Source organism: Leptinotarsa decemlineata, unplaced genomic scaffold (genome assembly GCF_025532065.1).
Source record: "Leptinotarsa decemlineata unplaced genomic scaffold, Ldec_3_MD MMD2_tig00002159_RagTag_RagTag, whole genome shotgun sequence".
Lineage (NCBI taxonomy): Eukaryota > Metazoa > Arthropoda > Insecta > Coleoptera > Chrysomelidae > Leptinotarsa > Leptinotarsa decemlineata.
In genome coordinates this window covers 6,328,524-6,349,291 of record NW_027412574.1, presented here as the reverse complement: position 1 = coordinate 6,349,291, position 20,768 = coordinate 6,328,524, and the positions used below count along the sequence as shown (strand labels likewise).

General features: G+C 33.4%; 1 protein-coding gene across 2 annotated transcripts in view; it reads left to right on the top strand.

Moving 5' to 3' along the window:
* LOC111510377 (uncharacterized) overlaps nucleotides 1-20,768 on the top strand; it is a 38,371-nt gene that overhangs the window by 10,368 nt on the left and 7,235 nt on the right. Inside the window, exon 1 of one of the 2 annotated variants that reach the window (XM_074177139.1) lies at nucleotides 8,015-8,161. The exons of the other annotated variant lie outside the window; for it this stretch is intronic. The gene's annotated coding sequence lies outside the window, so the exon portion shown is untranslated. Of the gene's footprint in view, nucleotides 1-8,014; nucleotides 8,162-20,768 lie in introns of those variants that run through there. 2 annotated transcript variants of the gene reach the window in all.

Here is a 20,768-nt window from a genome sequence, read left to right as displayed (position 1 = left end):
TAGTTTGTCTTGATCTCTACTCCAACCTCTGAGAAGAAACCGCGTACCAACGCGTCTAGATTTCTTCTTCCTACGACATACTTTTTCTGAGTAAAGGGTATGATCAAGATTTGGGTTGAAAGATATTTTTGCAGAGGTGTCCATGTTTATTAATATTTTTCTGGGTTGTCAACCTTCCACAATCTGAAAAATAAGTAAAGCTAAATAAATGGACAATCTGTGAAAAATAAATAGAACATTTTTATTTGTGAAAAATACTTTGTATTTACACAGTGACTTATCAGTGTGAAGTAAAAAGTTCTTCTCCATTACAATTTTATGTTATTTATCGGAATCCACTAACTGTTAACGGTGATTCTCGAAAATTCATGTTATTTTTTATAGCTAATCAGGTATCACGTCAAAAATACACCACCCCACAGGTAGAATATCTTATATCGGGAGACCCTAGTAGCGCAAAAGTGTCGGGATTTTCATTAATAGCTCACCTGCTGCTCCATGAGGTAGTTGTTATATAATATGTGGAAGCCAGGACCGGGTTTAGAATGTTTTGTAGTTTGTCTTGATCTCTACTCCAACCTCTGAGAAGAAACCGCGTACCAACGCGTCTAGATTTCTTCTTCCTACGACATACTTTTTCTGAGTAAAGGGTATGATCAAGATTTGGGTTGAAAGATATTTTTGCAGAGGTGTCCATGTTTATTAATATTTTTCTGGGTTGTCAACCTTCCACAATCTGAAAAATAAATAAAGCTAAATCAATAGACAATCTGTGAAAGTGTAATACAGGGTAAACTGAAAAGTTCAATCCGAACAGTTTCAACCTAATGTAAACCACTAAATATTTCAATTATTCAGTAACTTTTATTCATAAATGTTCCCTACAAATTGAATAATCAATAAAAAATTAAATGAAATGAATATATTTGGCTTTCTCTAGATGATTTACGTTTCGGAAAATATATAGTCGGTTTCTGTCCTGTTCTGTTCTTTGGGTTTTGGGAAAACCCAAAAAATTTACTGGTTAAAAACAAAAAGGTAAATTTCCTTTGAAAATGTCAAAATATAAAAAAAAAATGTAGATTTCATATTCGATAGTCTACATGAATTCACGTACATGATGTTTCCCGAGAATTTAGTTTAGGTTCATATTTCCGTTTTTTCACGTTTTCAATATCTCATCTGAGCAATGGTTACCGGGTATGATTAATTGCCACATAGTTTGTTGAAATATAGTTTTTAGCTCGTGAAATTATGTATGTGGATTCTTTCAGTGTCCTCACTTGTTCTTTGTTAAAAATTTTCTATTCACTACATTTCATTAGGATCACCAGTTGATTTTAAACTATGTTCTGCTGTTTCCGGTCCTGTTGTATCTGTCTTCTATTTGAATGTTCACGTTAATTTTTTACATCTAGGGATCTTGAATCACTCGTCGCCAAGAGGGCGCAACCAACTCATTTTTACATATCATGATTAAAAAAAATGTATTCACAACTCACTCGTAGTTTATTCTAATAAATATTAAAACGTGTACTACTCACTTTCTGACCATAACGAAGTCTTTTTTAATTTCATTTCATACATTGTGAAATTTTCCGGGGTTAATTTCGTTGCAACCATTTTTCATCCACGATATTTGAAATGTACTGCTATTCGTACATTTAGATGTCATTTCCTCAAAATTATCTAGATGTCTCATATCAGGTAACATAGGGGTTCATCCAAGATATAACATCTGCTTTTCTATCGTTTGGAATTATTGATGATGATACATTTCAGCAAGATAAGGTTTCTTTCACCTAATAACGACAGACTGGTTCGAAAGTGGCTAAATGGCAAGTATCCAAACCAATGAATAGTCAAACGTGATCCCTTAGAATGACCCGCTAGATCACCTGAAATGGCGCACTTAGATTTTCTTAGGGGAATCGTGAGGTCTAAAGTATAAGTTACACAAGTGAGTCTATAAGAAACATGAAATGTACCATTTATAGAAAAATTGAAGAATTGGACACTGCCTAAAGTAGGACACCTGAACAAAATTGGACTGTATAACGAACACCTTACCTGCAGGCAATGTAACAAAGGGACACAGCTCGTCATATTTCATGCGAATATGAGACGTTGGATCACATAATTCAAACAATTTATGGACAAACTGAATTATATCAAAAAGATATCACAATTATCCTACAAGGGACCTGTATAGTAGGTATATATGTATAGTCATTCCGAACAGCTAAATAAAAGACTGATGTATCGACTAGATACAATAAATTGATGGATGTAGCCGTCACTATGTGGTAGGAGGTCATCATGAAAAATGAGAAATGTAAATTTCTATGTTTCTTACCACTTTCATTTGTAACTGAAGTTACTGCAGTTTCGTCCTATAAGGACATTCTCAAACTTATATAACACCACTGTAGTTAATAGTTAGATACAGCTTGAATACTCTGAGTGAGAGGTAAGAAATCCATACGAGGTCTAATCATTATTTTTATATGGAAGGTTTAAACTTGTAAATTTATCAGACCCGGTATATTCGTTTTTTACTTAGCGGATTGACTTCGTATAGATAGACTATACAAACTAGCACAGAAAAGATTGTTGGAATGGATGTCACGAAAAAGATGTGGAGAAAAACGCAATAATGCGATTAGTCTGCAGTATTTTTCACAGAGTTGGAAGAAGTGGCCAAGTCAGACTACATCCAAACAACAGAAAAATAAGTATGGGTGTTGAGGATTGGTCGCAGAGAGTGTAAGGTAGAGGAAAGTAAATTCCGGAAAGTAATTTCTATCTAATGTTGGCTCCAGTGTTTAGTAAAGTGAATTTCGATGAGTAAAGAAACGTTCAAGTCTTCTCCTTTTTTTGTACTCCCTTTTCCATAACTGGTTATAGCAATTAAGGCATGGTTTCGGGATTTGTTGCAGGATATCATTTAAGTGTTACCCAGTGATATCTAGAGATTCAGTTGGATGCAAATATTACATATATTAACGTTCAACTAGCTCTAAATATGGACACTGGATGATGGATACTGGATCTCTGGATATTGATCTCTACGAACAGAAGATCGAAGAGGTGCTTCAGAAAGAAAAATACACGAAGATCGTAAGAGACCCTACTGCATCAATTGAAAGGAAGTTGTACCAGACTTAAAAAAAACACCAAGTCTATTTTTCGGAAAAAGAGAGATCATCGCTAACACCGCACCACAGTAAGCCCAAAATCCACAAAAAAGATGTTCCGCTCAGACCGATCATTAGCTCCAGAGATTTAACCACTCAGAACTTGACTTGTCAAGATTTTTACTACCAATAATTAAACTATTGCAGGGTGAAACATCATCTTTTGTGAAAAATTCAAGGCATTTCGTTGAAGTACTAGGGGAAATCGAAGTGGAAAGCCTCACCAACGTTCCTGTCGAAGAAGCATACAGAATCATACAGAAGGAAGAAAGGAAGGAAGTACTCAATTTGAAAATAAGTAACTCTATACATGGATGTATAGATCATGCAAAGAAGTAACTTTCAGACACAAAATGGAAGAAAGTCCTCCTGAAACAGCTACTTTCATATAAACATTGAATTACACGAAAGAAAAAAATTCTTTCGAAACAAATACTTCTATATGAACACTGAATTATACAGAAGATACTTTTCTTTACTCAGTTTGTATTTCAAACATTCGTTGTGGAATAAAATCAGATATCATTCAAATGAGTTCTACTTTAAATGAATGGTAACAAATTGCACTTACATGGAACACTGTCATCTTCACTGGTATACATCGATGTTTCGCCATAAGACACTTGTCCTAAGGCTCTTGAGTACCAAATTGGATAACATTATAGAAAATACACACAATTGATTCATGAATTACGATTTTTAATGTCACGAAATAAGCTTGATCTGCTTATGTCATCGATGACATCGTAATGACATTCACCGATTTGATTTAATCCCAGCCAAGAGGAATCTTATTTGAATTGAAGGGGTTATAATTTTAGGAGTGATTAATTTTTGGGAAAGACAGTTTTTGGCTTTCTACTACTCCATCTCGATACAAAAAAAGATGAGGGAATCTTCTATTTTCTATAATGTTATCCAATTTGGTACTGAAGAGCCTTAGGGCAAGTGTCTTCCGGCGAAACATCGATGTATACCAGTGAGGATGACAGTGTTCCATGTAAGTGTAATTTTTTACCATTTATTTAAAGTATAACTCATGTGAATGATATCTGATTTTTTGGGAAAGAAAGTTTTTGGCTTTCTACTACTCCATCTGATTTTTATTCCACAACGAATGTTTGAAACACAAACTGAGTGGAGGAAAGTATCTTCTGTATGATTCAGTGTTCACATAGAAGTATTTGTTTCGAAAAAAAAAATTTCTTTCGTGTAATTCAATGATTATATGAAAGTAGCTGTTTCAGGAACACTTTCTTTCAGTTTGTGTCTGAAAGTTACTTCTTTGCATGATCTACACATCCATGTATAGAGTTACTTATTTTCAAATTGATTACTTTCTTCCTTTCTTTGGAAGATTTCCCCATCCTTTTTTTGTATCAAGATGTAGTAGTAGAAAGCAAAAAACTTTCTTTCCCAAAAATTAATCACTCCTAAAAATATAACCCCTTCAATTCAAATACAAGTTACTGACTAATTGGACTCTTCAGTGGTTTATATTAAACAGTAACTTTTAGCTGTGATCTTTTCAGTTTGCCTTTACTACACTTAAGCAGACTCTCTATTTATTTAGCTTTGTTTATTTTTCAGATTGTGGAAGGTTATATACCAAAAAAACAGTAAGAAGTATTGAGTCCTCCACAAAAAGGATGTCTTTCAGAGATAATTTACATTCACTTTCGATTGTAGAGATGTGGGTACATTTCCTAGCATTTACGATATGTGCAGGTACTCCCTTTATTTTTTCCGTGCAGTCTATTTGATTTTATTCTGAAAACGGAGTAATTGAATTATTTTGTTTTTTTTTGCAATAAAACAATCTGCTGGATTATAATATACTTCACTTCAAGTACTATTTTGCGTCAATAAGTTCCTGGAAAACAACGGTAGATTGTAGATAAATTCATTGACACCATTAGATTAGTCTGTGAATCTACTTTGTAAATTTTATCGATGACTGGTATGTTCAAACTATCTCGAAGTATTTTTTTTTGGTAATTTGATCAGAAGAATGTGCTGTAGTTGGGATAATGCAAAACAAAAATTATAAAATGCAAAGAGGTCGAGCCACTAAACATAAATCTCAGCTACGTATAAACTTCTTAGAGTAGTTTTGGGGACTGATTTCAAAACAGACTCCAGATACTCATAGAGAGAATTGAGAATTTATCATTCATCATTCTGAATGTGTTTTACTCTCGTTATCATAGACGAATATTATTCCATCCATAGATCCCATTAGTGGTACTAGGACGGGTAACAGTTTCATATCTTCTGTCCATAACAAGGCAACTGTATAATATCAAAGGAGGAATAATCAATAACAACGTTGTTACAGTTACGACGAAGTGGATGTCTCCGGAGCTGCTTCACTTTATAATATTCATGTTCTTATTTGTTTACTGAAATGGTTTCTAAACCAGAGGTAAGGTAGATGGGAGGAAATCATGCAATTGTTTATTTGTTAATTGATCTTGTGCACTTCCAGCTCTGTACGATTTTATAAAATATTAACTAGTCACTTATTCACTAACGATAAGAACATAATATGATATGACCGCGACTTCTGAAAATATTAAATTTTCTTTTGATTGTTCATAATTAGGAACTAATTAAAATATTTTGAGTAATTTAACCATACTCCTGTAGTCAATAGGATTGGCGTCCTGCATCTGGTCCTTTTGTAGGACCAGGTCTTTTATTGATCCACTAACTGTGGATAAATTTCATAATGTATGTAGTTTAGTTGTTTATATGGAGAAAGTTATTGGGAAAATGACACATAAATATAAAAAACTGTATCACGTGATTTCAATGAGATCAACAAAGCTGAAAATTGTTTTATATATAGCTATAACATTTAAACATTACATAAGGTCATATTGTAAAATAATAGATGAGGCAAATTGTAAAATTAATTTAGGTGTGGTATACCTACCTGTATGGTGTACCTGTATAGCATAAATAGGGTTAGCTTCGCAAAGTTTCCAGTTTAATCTTCCTCTTGAAGATGATCACTTAGTGATCGAAACACGTGTCGAGGTGTTAAAAATAACGATTTGGAGTTGGAAAAAACTCTAGTAATATTTATTTGAAGACCATTTGGTTAATCGATGAAAACATTCAAATGTAGGTGAAATTGGTATGGAATAATTGAGTTGATAGTTTTCTACTTTTTCTATATTTTTTACTGAGTATTTAATTTTATATTATGAAGGGGCTGAAGGCAATGTCAAGCAGACTCGAGGTTTGCCGGAAAAACCATTTCCACTAACCATATTTCAGGTGGGCTGTTTTAAATGCCCCTCTCACCGTACAAACCATTCTCTATATAGCACAATTTTGTGTTCAGTGATGTGCTGGGTTGATTGAAATTGCTATACCTACAGTTTCATTCAAATCAGTTTACATACCAATGAATGATTTATGATTGGGACCACCAGTTGATATTTCATAGATGTAAGAAAACAGTTCATTTACTTCATGACATCAGGAATCTTCTTGGATGTTAATGAATAACGGAATACTTGGTTCACAACAATACGAAAATGTATGTAAGGGATAAGAGTGAACCCAAATATCTAGGTCAAGTCGAAGAGGAGACACATGCTTTATCTAAATTGAACTTGAAAAATTACGTGCATATAGATAAAATACATTCAAATACTCCAAGTGATAAATAATGATGTAGACAATTGATAAGATATTCATACTAAAATTAAAGATGTGAACACCCTTTCCTACCATTTTACTGAATGAAAAAATGAAGATGTTCAGCTCGATAAAGAACTATTTGATAGTTTATGTCAAACGGACATTTTTCTGATGACTGTAGATGTAGAGATATAATTGTGATATACTATTACAAAAATGTTTTTATAAAAGAATGAAAATTTCATAAAATGTGTTATGATGATTCATAATACTAATAATGGCAACGGTCAAAGACAGATCGAAAAGAAAGCTGGACCATAACCATGTGTGGCGTGTGGCGTGTGGCACTAGAGTCTGGTGCAGTGAACGCTTTAGATATATTTACTATCCGGTCAAATTATACCGCAAGTAAACGTAAAGGTACAAAAATTCGCACCGAGCTCAAAATTAGTAGGATTGTTCAAAACACTATCATCCCCATCGATCTCATACATGGGTCAAAGTCACAAAAACGTGGTTTTCACAATTTCCAGTAGAACGGTCGGTATTATCTTAAAATTAGTTCAGTTCAAAGAGTTGCAATCTTCATAACACGCACACGTTTCCACGCCACCTTTGACTTAGTGTACTTGACGCATTTTTTAACGTGGTTTCCCCGATAGGCATATTCCACGGATTTGTTGTGATTCTGTTCAATTTAAAACTATTGAATAAAGATATTGACAAAGGTTGAAAATGAAAAAAGTGGTGTAAAAAAAAGTAAAATTTATTCGCCTGATTCATAATTCTGTAATACTTCTGCTTACTCTTCTTTTTTTTTCTTCTACTTGTTCTTCTTGCAAGTAAATTGCCTCAATATACATCGTTGGTATCAAACGAATCCTCAACTGTTGGTGATTCAAGATTGGAGAACGATCGGCCTTGACAATTTGTACATGCTAGGAAACAAGACAGCCCAATTTATTTGCAAACACATTTTCAGCTGCAAAAAATTGTGTTTAGCAGTTTTTCCGGCACAGGCAGGAGTAAAGTCTGAACTGGTTCTGTATAATGTATTGTCGACTAAATTCCAACCACAATTTCTTGGGTCTAGCTGATAACCAAGCCACAGTTGAACTTGGTAAAATACACGTAAAATAAGTTGATGACCAGCCGCTGAGGTTGGAGGAAGACAAGCTGATTGCACTTGGTTTTTATTTCGAGTATTTTTAACGAAACATATATTGAATTTTAACGAAACACATTGAGTCCGATGCAGCGTATGAGTCAGAGAGAGAAGGCGAAACTTTCAAGTAAAAAAACGCATACTGGTGAGCACGTGTTATAAACAATTGAAAAACATGTATAAACAATGAAATTTTTGCAAATCACAATTGAGGATATTATTAACTATTTTATAAGGAATTAAAAAAAATAACATCCTTTTTATATATTTTTCATGGGTCAAAAGTACCCAAATTTTAGATTTTTCGAACTTCCAAAAAAATTCATATCTCCAAAAATATCAACTTCATTGTGAAAAGTCATAGTACTTTTTATATTTGAACTTCAATACAAAATTTTTTTAAATGTCCGGTTGAAAAATAACAAATTCCTTGCAATTGTTAAAACAATTTCGATTTATTAAACAATATGGCACGGGGTTTTCTCCATGGCAACATGCATTTATATCATCAGTAAGGTAATTTTAAGAGAATTGCATGCATACAACAATGGGCTCATTAAGGCTAATTTAGTTTTTTATTGAAAATTATATATTATGAAAGTTAATCATCTCCCAAGTATCTCACAAAATTTTCCGGTTTATATGTCAATTAACAACTGAGCAAGAGCAATTGAAAATGTGAGATCGCCCGCGATACATCTTGACGTCACACCAGGCAAACGAGCTTCGAGCGGTGGCAACCGAGCTTGTAGTTGGAGATTATGAATCGCTGCTATCGTCAGTTCAATTTAATTTTCTTCAAAGTAATGTATATATCAATTCTGGGTAACTGGCATTTTTGAGACAAACCTTCTATAATAAATAAAGAGTACCTAGGGATTCCAAGATATAATTTCGGATTTTTCTCTATGAAGTGAATAGATCTTTGCTCAATATTGTTTTTCGAATTCCAGTTTTCAACTAATATTCCAGACAAAGTAGAATCTGATGATGTATCAACAGAAGTCATGTCTGATGTACTCAAACTCTCACTGTCCTTGGGGAACCTTAGTAGTTATTTTTTCCAATACTTTCTGTATTTTCTATTTCTTTAGATCGATTTCTTTTTCGGTGGCATATAATATTTACGGTCTGTTTAGCTTTTGACCTTCGAAAAACCTGTTTATTATCTTAAATTCCAACATCAAAGGTCTTTTCTTGTGTACCTGCTTCATCACACATGATTTGATTTTCATCGATATCTTCGTTACAAGTATTCAACAAAATTTGTTTTTCCTTTTTTTGAACAAACGGTGGAGCTTTAGATGTATGGGCCGTCGGTCTATCAATCTGGCAATCAAATATATGCGGAATTACGCCTGGTTTTAATATAATTTTTCCCACTTTCATAGTTTTGATATACATGTAATTTTCTAAGTCTGTTTCAACCGAAAATTCAAAGTAGTGCTCAGAGTAAAGTATACCTAATTTTTTTTATTAATCATTATCATTCATTTATCATTTAAATAATATTCGCAACAAAAATGCGTCCCTTTAGCAGATACAAAGTCGGCCCTCCGCATAGCGCGCTGCCATAACTTTCGTAACAGTAAAATAAAAATTTTGTTTGGTGCAGTTACCGAAGAATTCTTGCATTTAGGAACGATGCAATACTTGTAACGTCATTTTTTATCATTATTCATATTCACGCATTTGACATACTGCATACTGCAGTAAACAACACACAATTTGCTTTCTACATCTTTAGCACACTAATTTCGCTTATCCGCCAGCACTCCCTTGTCGCCGAGTCGACTGATGTGACGTCAAGCTTGACCACGCCCCGTTTCGGTGAACGCCACATTCAACAATTAATTTGAGGGGGAAGATAAAGAGTGAAAATTCAGATTTTTTACAGATGTACTATTTGAAACATAAACTTTCAAATTATGAAATAAAAGAAATTTATTAAATGAGCCCATTGTGATTGAATAGTTTTCGATAGTCATGCGTCGATTCCACCTGGACTATATAGATCCCCTGGTTTTCGACAGTGATTCTGTGTTTTTTGTTTCGAATTAGTTTACTTGTGAGGAATTTTGTCCCTCAATATTTCATGACTATCAAACTTCTCTTAGATTATCTTTATAAGGTAAAACATCAATCCTTTATCGTATTATTTTCTAAAAATAGCAAGAGGGGATTTACATTGTCCAATTCATTGAACAGAATATCATTGATATCTTATCGAATGTTCATATCATTATTTATTATTTGATATGTTTGAATCCCTTTCACCTATGTGCTCGTAATTATTCAGAATACTTTTCAATGACTTATGTATCTCTTTTTCAAAGTAAATGTCTGCCAGAGCCCAGAATAGTATAAAAAATCTAAGAAGACAAAACAAACATCTCTTGTCGTCTTTCAATATCACCTATAGACAGTACATAAATCAATTTCGAGTCGAACAAGCAGTACAACACCAAAGAAATTGATGAATTATAAATGCTATCAAAATGGAAAACAAGATTCAAGAAATAAAAGAAATGATTCATTAGTTATTTCGAAAATTTAGAAAACAATAATCGAGAATAGATAATTACTTGTTTTTGTCGACCACAAACACAAGAAACAATGAGAACACAATTTTTTATTTTTTGGTCCTCATTAATCGATTTTCTTTGTCTATGACAAGTCTTTCGACAACTTCCTGCATTCACTACAGGAAATACATCCAGAACACTTTTTGGCTACTACTATTTAGTAAATTTATCAATAATTTCAAAAACTACACCTCATCACGATTTGATCTCCACAAACTTAATTTGAAAAATATATCACAAAATGTTTCGCTAGCACAGTAGCTTTTTTCAAGTGAAATCACTTCAAAAAACTACTGTGCAAATAAAGTTTGTGGAGATCAAATCGTGCGGTGTAGTTTTTGAAATTACTATGATTCTATGATTCTTCATCAAGTAACGCCCGCATCAATCAGAAAATTTATCAATAATTTCTTCTAAGAGTTGAAGAGGCCTTACCTTCTGACGTGTAATGCTAGCACTGTCGAAGATATTGCAATTTTTGCCGTTTTCTCGACTGGAATGGATAAAAAGGTTAAAAATAAACGTGAGAGTACTCTAGAAACCAAAATATTTCTTATCGGTTTCATTTTCGAAAATAGTCACTCTTGAAGAAAAAACTAAATTATATTTCCCTAGTTCTGAAATTGTATTTATTTGTTACTCTTTTATAAACAAAATTGTTCCTATTTTTAAATCTGGAATTAGGAAAATTCCAATTATTGAACCATACTCGATATTGATCCAAATATCTACAGGGTATCCCAGAATTTAGTTAACAAGCGATACTTTAATCAGTGGTTCTCAACCAAATATCACAAAAAATTCATTGACCTACATGAAATACAGAAAATGTTACAAACTCTACAAGAGATATACGATTCTGAACCGGACAAGTTTCATATCGTCTTATAAGTTCCCAATTGAAGACAAACATAATCTTAGCTGATGTGACGGTATTGCATACACGACAGATTCGATTCTTGAGATCCTCCTAATCTACTGTAGGCACTTGGTAAACATTTTCTTTTCGACAACTTCATAGACAAAAAAGGGGAATCATATCAGCACCTTAGATCCCGTTTCCTATCCATCTCTGAGCATATGTTTGGCAATCGTTTGTGAATTAAAGGGGAGGAGCATCATAATGTTGCCATATCATCATTGCTTGTTCGGACAGTGGGATTTGTTTTGATATTTTGAGTAAAGTGTTCAGAAGGAAATCTGAATGTCGTGGTCGTGTTGAAGTGTGAAAATATTGTCCAATGAAGTATCCATTGTAAAGTCTAAACCACACGTACACGCTAGAGTTGTTTAGAGTTTCTGACATTCAATTGGACCAGTAATGTGCGTTAAATGTGTTGACTACACCATTATTGAGAAACATCTGGATTATCATGTACCATAAATTGGAGGTAGGTGATGAATACTAACGTTCGTGTAAAATCTTTGAACTTTGCAAGGGTGGTATCTGTTTCTTACTAAACCCAAGCTCTTCTGTTCACACTCGAACTGAAACATGTGGATTCATTTCAGCATTTCATGTTCTCCACTCCTAATTGGTGCTAAACCAAAGCGTAATTTTTGTCCCCTTTACGAAAATTTACATGGGATGGCAGATAACGACAAGAAAAACGTTCATGATATAATCGAGCTGTCTTTCAAGAATTGCTCCGGAATTCTGTGTAAAGCAACAAATCAACATATTCGTTAGAAGTCAATGGCAATGATATTGTTACAAGTCATAAATCCTATTTCAACTTGTGTCAACTTTACTGAAAATTGATGAAATGATATTCAATTCTTTGTGGATAACTGACTTTTGTACATTCGAATGTTTTTCACTAATCTATTTTACACAAACGCAACATGTGTGAAGTAGTAACCAATACATTCTCCAACAGATAAGTATTCAGAAGGGTTTTGAAAAAACATTGTTTTTTTGGAGGCGGTATAAATAGATATTCCTTTGAATTATACCGTCAACAGACACACCCATCAATAAGACCGATTTGGGTTTTTACATAGGAAGAAAATATTGCATTATTTTCTGTTGGAAGTTTAAAGGTCATGGCAGAGGGGTTAGTCGTGATATTCTTCAGTTTACTTCGAGAGCGCGGTGAACAAAAAGCTATATAACATGGAAGCTGGTTGTTCGGGAACCGTATGCGTCCGAAACTGTCAACATTAAATATAAATGAAAAAACAATTGTTATGAATGTTTATAATTCTTCGAGAATACAATATCCGCCCTAAATAAAAAGTAAGGAGGAAGTAGTGCAAAAATGCACAAGTATGACGCTCTCAATAGATCGACAATTAATGAAAAGAGAAATGAAAATTTCTATGTTTTTTACCACTATTTGTAACTAACGTTACTGCAGTTACGTCGTATACGGACATTTTCAAACTTATACAATATTGTATAACTTTTATTTGTTACTACCGTTACTGCAGATTCGTCCTATACGGACATTTTCAAACTTATACAATATTGTATAACTTTTATTTGTAACTACCGTTACTGCAGTTTCGTCCTATATGGACATTTTCAAACTTATACAATATTTATTAAAATAGATAATACATAACATTAAAAAGAACAGTTCAAAAATAACTTTACAAAACGCTCAAAGGTGCGAACTCGTTTCCTCCTTTTCATAAAAGAGGATCTATGCATCTCCACTCACAAGCGATTTTGGTGAAATTGGTGACACTTGTGAATCATTGTATTCGTGCCACGTGCCATTATAAGGATGTCTGCAAACTTATACAATATTGTATAAGTTTGAATACTATTTTAAGTATTAGATTGATATTCTGTGTGACTCAATGCCGCTTCTGTTTAATTTTTCTAGCTTTACAAATAATGGAGATATCACTTGTTAACTAGATTCTATGACACTCTGTATATTGTTCAGACAGAAATTAAATTAATATTGATTTGCCATTAGGTAAATTTATATTGATTTCAAAATTGAACTCATTAAAAAAATTAAGTACAAAACGACATCCAGAAAGGAAGGTTTTGGCTTGATAGAAAAAATGTGGGAATATTCCAAATAAAGGAAGGAGGAAGCAATCAATTTCAATAAGTAACTCTGAATAAAGATCTGCAGATCATGCAAAGAAATAACTTTCAGACACAAACTCAAAGAAAACCCCTCTCGAAACAGCTATTTTCACATAAACATTGAAGTACACGAAAGAAAAATACTTTCCAAACAAACACTTTTATATGAACGCTGAATTATACGAAAAACACCTTTCTCTATTCCGTTTGTATTCCAAATATTCGTATGGAATCGAATCAGATATCATTCACAGGATTCCTACACAATATAATAAATGAAGCAGTAAAATTTCACTTACATGGACATCCGATATTTCGGCATAAGACACTTGCCTTACCGCCTCTTCAGCACCAAATCCGGATAATATTATGAAATGAAGCACTAAAATTACGATTTTATGTCACGAATGAGTTTAATCACCTCATGCCATCGATGACAGTACGTAAATTACATTCATTCGTTTATTTGATTAAATCCCAGCCATAGGAATCTTGTTAAAATTCAAAGGATATATTTTTAGGAGAGATTAATTTTTGGGAAAGAAAGGTTTTGGCTTTCTCTTTCTCCATTTTGATACAAAAAATTTGTCAATCATCCATAGAAAGCGTTCATATAAAAGTAAGACGGTAAGACGGTGGCCTGGTGGATTGACATGGGTGGTTTGCTTCACTCACTCAATCCACCGCTGTGTGAACTGGTGGTTTGAACCGCAAGGTCGGACGTCCAATCCGTGTTAGGAATCACACTTAAAAGTCAAGACCTCGTTAGCCCTCAGCTCACACAAGTTTCGACTTTGGAGGGTTATCGTTCGTAGGAGGGCGACAGCTGGTTAATAGAAAAACATATTTTAACAGATTTGTTTAGAAAGTATTTTTCTTTCGTGTAATTCAATGTTTATATGGTCAAGATGGGGTCAAGTGTATTTATTGTATCAAGATGGAAAAGTAGAAGGCCAAAACTCTCTTTCCGAGAATCAATCTCTCCTAAAAATATACCCTTTAAATTTAGACAGTATATTATTGCTTAATCATGCATTACATAAAGTTCAAAAAAATCATTCATCCAACAAGTGATGCGTTATCAGAAACCAGTTGAAACCAGATCCTAGCTCAATTAATAATCATATTCCATACGTTATCAGACCCCTTTGACCAGAAAAAATTATAACCGGTTTCATCCAGATTATATTGACATACAAAATAATTTCATTTGAAACCAAAACACGGATCCGTCGAACATGATATCATACAGAATCGTATCGAGTAAAAATTGATGGACCACTATAAAAATTCTATAAACTATTTATCGGTATTCTCGACTCATTTCCAATTCAAACATTTATTACTCCATCAGCATGGAGTCTTTGGAATAATTCATATTTGTAATTGCAATTCGGCTAGATATATGTGGAAAACCTAAAAAATACATGAAGGAGCTAATTTCAGCTATAAACTGAACCTTTTAAGGAGTATTTACCAAAATAAGCTTGAAAGAGAACAGTTGATGTCAAACTATATCCGTAAAACTCTACAGATGATGAATTACTACGAGGTATTGGAGAAGAAAAATAATATACTCTTGTTATTAATATTGATATCCCTCGAGACAACTGACCCTTGAGTATGTCAAAGGAAAGTTATTAAATTAATTTAATAGAAAGAATGAAAACGACCGATCAGTCAAGTACAGCATTAACACCTTACAATAAACATAATAAGCAAGTATTTATCGAATCTGTCATACATGATTGCTTCGGAAATTTGTAGAGCACCAGTTTTTTGAAAGAAAAGCTAAACCCTCGATGATTTCCTCTCGGATACTTTTCTTGCGAACGCATGCATCTGGAAAATGACTGTATTGCACTTCTGGTATTTGCATCTCCTGGAAATCAGCAACTGAATAAATGCTAAAATCCACGTCATTTTCTGTATTATTGATTTCATAATCAAGTGTCCCTTTCAGGTATCTCAATGTTAGCTTTACTGCACACCAATGCTTTTTCTCTGAATTATTCAGGAATCTGCTACCTCGACTAACCGCAAACATGACAACAAGACGAGAAAAGGCAGCCAAAAACATCAGGCTTGCGACTATACGGAACAAGCGCTATTTTCACTTGGTTTACTCGATTGAAGAATAACATTGGGATATGCCAAAACAGTAATGGAATGACAGTTCTTCATGTTGAATTTATTCGAAATTTTCAAAGTGTATGCTTTTTGACTCAAATATATTGGTCGTTGGTCTTGTATGGCTTTATTTCAAAGTCTACGTGTATAAAGGCTAGAATCAAAAATTGTAATTTAAAATTTGGATTGAAGTTCCTTCAAAGCTATGCTCGTAACTACTTTCATTCACCTTATTGTAAGTCTATCATCCACATATAAAGCCAAGTAAATGTCCATCCAAACCATATACGTTTTTCCTTAGCTTGAACAACAGGCTGGTAATTTTAACTACAGGGTGTTTCAAATTCGATCCTCACCGCTGGGATCTCGGAGACTATGAGAGATACAAAGATGGTTGAATTGGGGTAAAGTTGCACATTTACCTGACGAACAATATGCTGTGGAGAAAGTTCTGAAATTTCGAGTATATCCGGAGATATCCGGAAAAAACAGAAATTTCGGAAAATGGTTTTTATTCTTTTCTGGGTTTATTTTTCAAAGGATTTTTCCAAAATAAATTGCACTTCCACATTGCCACTTTTTCCCTGCTACATGCTGGTGTTTTCAGATCTGCTATCCGACGTTGTGTTCCGGTCACCATTATCAACTTTATTTTTTCAAAGAATTTTAGGTCCTCATTTATTTGACGGAATTCTGAGTGTAGAAATCTATCACCAGTTTTTAATCTCGATTTTCGAAGACTATTTGGATGATCTACCTTTGGCTAACTATAACAACGTCTGGTTTCAACATGATGGTGCTCCACCTCACACTACCAGAAAAGTATCTAATTACCTGAAGGAAAGGTTTGGTGATAAATGAATAGGGAATGATGGGCCGGTGAGGTGGCCAGCAAGGTCTCCAGTCATGGATACATTCTTATGGGGTACACTTAAAAATGAATTTAGGTCAGAGGAAATTTCAAAATATTGAGGACCTTCAACAAAGCATTGTTAGAGAGTTCGGAAGATTGAGGAGGAATGAAATTAATCGTGCAGTGAATAATACTCGAAGAAGGGCACAGTTGTGTTATCATGAACAAGGTCAGCATTTTGAGCATTTACTGCGATTTACCTTTGTCTTTACGTTTTAGTTGATTACTGTTATTTGTTCAAAGGAGGAATGAAATTAATCGTGCAGTGAATAATACTCGAAGAAGGGCACAGTTGTGTTATCATGAACAAGGTCAGCATTTTGAGCATTTACTGTGATTTACCTTTGTCTTTACGTTTTAGTTGATTACTGTTATTTGTTCAAAGTTCTATTTTCATTGAAAAGAACACAATGTCTAATTTACCTCATACACACCTCATTTATCAAATTTTGATTGTTGATTCTGTCTCCGTATTTTTTCATTGGCTTTTCAAACGAACCAAACTCGGTGAGATTTTGATCCAATAACTTGAACATAGTTCGATGTGGTTGTCGTCTTTCGGGGTACAAGTTTAAATACATTTCCGATATTCTAACACTGTTTCCATCGTATCATATCTCTTTTTTCTTCATTCGTGAAAGCCATTTTTCGCCAAAAATGCAATGACTTGTACAATAACAAAATGTCATTGAGTGTAACAAAGTCAAAGTCAAATTTAGAAACATCAAAGTTAAAGGTATTATGATAAGAACTAATTTTTTTCAATATCTCTAATTTTTCGAAAAAGAATGATAACTTATGATACATCATTGAAAAGGTAAAATCTGGTTCTACTCAAAACAGAAAGAATCCAATATAGCGCCCATAAGAAAAAATAAAGTCGGAATACGAAACGTCGGATAGCAAATCTGAAAACACTATTATGTAGCAAGGAAAAAGTGGCAATGTGGAAGTGCAATTTATTTTCGAAAAATCCTTCGAAAAATAAACCCAGAAAAAAATAAAAACCATTTTCCGAAATTTCTGTGTTTTCCGGATATCTCCGGATAGACTCGGAATTTCAGAACTTTCTCAACGGCATATTGTTAGTCATATAAATGCGCAACTTTGCCCCAATTTACCCATCTTCGTATCTCTCATAGTTTCCGAGATCCCAATGGTGAGGATCGAATTTGAAACCCCCTTTATAAAACCGGCTGTTCCATATAGATTTCTTCTTGAAAATCACCATATAAAAACTCTGTTTTCACATCATACTGACAAATTTCAAGATTTTTGACGTCGCGTGTAACAATTTCAACAAAAGATTCTGAAGAATATGAGAGTAACCTTTGCACAGAGTACAGAGTCTAGTCTTGTACCGATCCACACTTCCATCAGTCATATATTTTATTCAGTATTCTCTAGTAGACTCTATAGGTTTTATATTTTCTTTCCATTTTTTTAGGACCCAGGTATTATTTTTTCATAAACATCCCATTTCTTTAACCATATTTGCTTGGTATTCGACGTTCACTATAAAGCAGAAAGATTAAGGGTTACCTCAAAGGCAGCTGAAGATTCATCGCCAGTTTGGAGCAGATGCCGATCACATGTTACCTTAACGATTTTAGTGGAGTGACTGTGTATCATCTTATAGTATCTATAGTAAAGCTATTTTTCCGTCCTATATTTTTATAGCTCAACACCTTCAAGATGAATTACGGAATCCATATTTGTACAGAATAAAATTTTTGATGAAAAAAACAGTGTTCAAGTAATCAGTGTATTCTCACCCAAATTGGCTAAAAATTTATACATTTAATAAAAATTCCATGTGGTCTGGAGATAATGGACTGTTTAAGAAAACGAACCTTCTCAGAAGAAATTTCACTCATATCTTGAAAATAAATACACATATTTTGAACAATTAAAATGTCTGATGCAACCCTGTCATCTTATCTTATATATAGACTTTTGTCTACAATTCAGTCTGTTCTCAAGCAAATATTATCTAAACAAAGATGAAGTATCATTCGTCTCAGTCAATTTCTTTCTTATAAAGAGGCGTAGTTCGAATAATGAAACAAAGAAATCAAGAAAAAAATTTAAATTGATGTTTGCATTTTCAAGGGAGTTCCAAATATATTGAATTGTAATTATTTAAATAATAGTTGGATTAACACATGAATAACCAACTTCGGATCCAAGGAGATTTAGGACAATGATTTATCGCAAAATCAACAAGCTATTCAATAAAGTACTGAAGTCATCAAAAGTACCCACGCGTTCTTTTCACTTATTTTTCCACCGATTGCCTTTCTGTCTTTTCGCCAAAAAAAGAGTACGCAGTTCATTTCTCTTGACAACTTTTTTCTGAGTTATTTCTCAACAAGTAATGAGTCCGAGAATCATGTGCTCTGATTAGAAACAACGAATCTATATATTTGACAACTTTTTGCACGTACCAAGGTCTCTGAAGGTTCTAGCCTAGTCGAAACACTGTTGGGTTCCAGAGTTAAAAAAGGCACAATTTCATTAATGACATTCGTGATGAGAACTATTTTCTTAATGAAGTGGAATGGATGGAACTTCGGTTAGTTAAAAAAGTATTTCTATATTCTCATTTTATTATTATTTGGTATTTTTAGATGGTGAAAATATCATATACTAAAATTATGTTATACTCCTCGTGAATCGTTAGTGAAGCATCCTTTCTAATACATAAGCAAGAAAAGGTTTTGAATTGAAATAGAAATGCCGAACAAACATATCAAATCTTTTCATTTCAACCTTCTTCCTGAAAAAATTTAGTCTACTTCTGAATCCAAAAATTAAAACAAAATGAAATTCCATCTGTGTTCAAAATGAAATTGAAATATATTCATCTATTAAGATAATTGGTTTGTTCGTTTAGTAAGTAGTTTTTATGTATATTAGAGTTTCAATTTAGCTAAAAAACGGCATCTTCTCAATATGTACCTAAACGATTTCCTGCATGAGGCACATTGGTCTTGAAAAGGTAGAATAGTTTTTTGATTTATTTGATTTTGAGAGGTGTTTTCCCAAGAAACGAATCTGTTCTAAAAAGGGTGTTTCTCAATTATAATCTCGTTAAAGCATTGATCCCGATCAAGGTTACTTTTCCCTCCACCGGTTATCTTGGGGATTGTGTGCAGTCCCAAGTCAATTCCTGACTCATAAATTTGTAACTTCATAGCTGTCTTTCAAACGTCTTATAACACAATAGCATATCTGCTATTCCAGTCGTTAGTTGAACATGTTTCCTTTTGCTATATTAATTCTAGCTAGGTCTATGAATGGAAACAGTCACGGATTTTTCAATAATGGAGTCTCACTGGAAGACCGGAGATTCTAAGACCTCAGCAAGTTATTTTGAGGATACAAGACTGAGTTCAATTGTTTACCCACCGAAGTATCTAATTGAAAAACTGCAAATACTCAACATACTCATTAATTCTCAGACTTGTTGGAGAAAAAATTCCAATATGTAATAGAATAAAATATGGTCGATATGGACGAAAGATCGTCCAGTTACGATTCGCATTCTAGAAAATATACCTACTGTTGAAGAAAGCATATTATGGTACACAAAAGTTTTACATTTTTGTAGACATAGTGGAAAGACACATTTCTGATTGTTTTACAAAAAATATTCTCTCCAACAAGTAGCTATTTCCTTTTCAATATGTTATATTGGTTTTTGTGTGCATTCATGTTGAATCACTTATTCATAAGGTATTTTTCTATACTGTTCTGAGAGTGAAGTAGAATTTTATTACTTTCTAGTAATATATCCTGCTTTCTCATAGATAGCAAACAGTCTCTCAAAGAAAGAATATCTATTCATGTATACCAAGACGAAGTGATCTCTTGAAATCAAAAAAATGTTGCATAGTTTTTCAAATTTGAAATCTTTCAAGACGTAAAATTGAAATAAAACCTCTCAAATGCATTAGACAACTACTCCACTGCTTCAATTTATCTTATAAATACTTCATCATGTCAGTGAAATCACATTCATTTGATTGAAAGTGCGAGAACTCATATCAAAGTTATATTGTGGTTCAGTTTT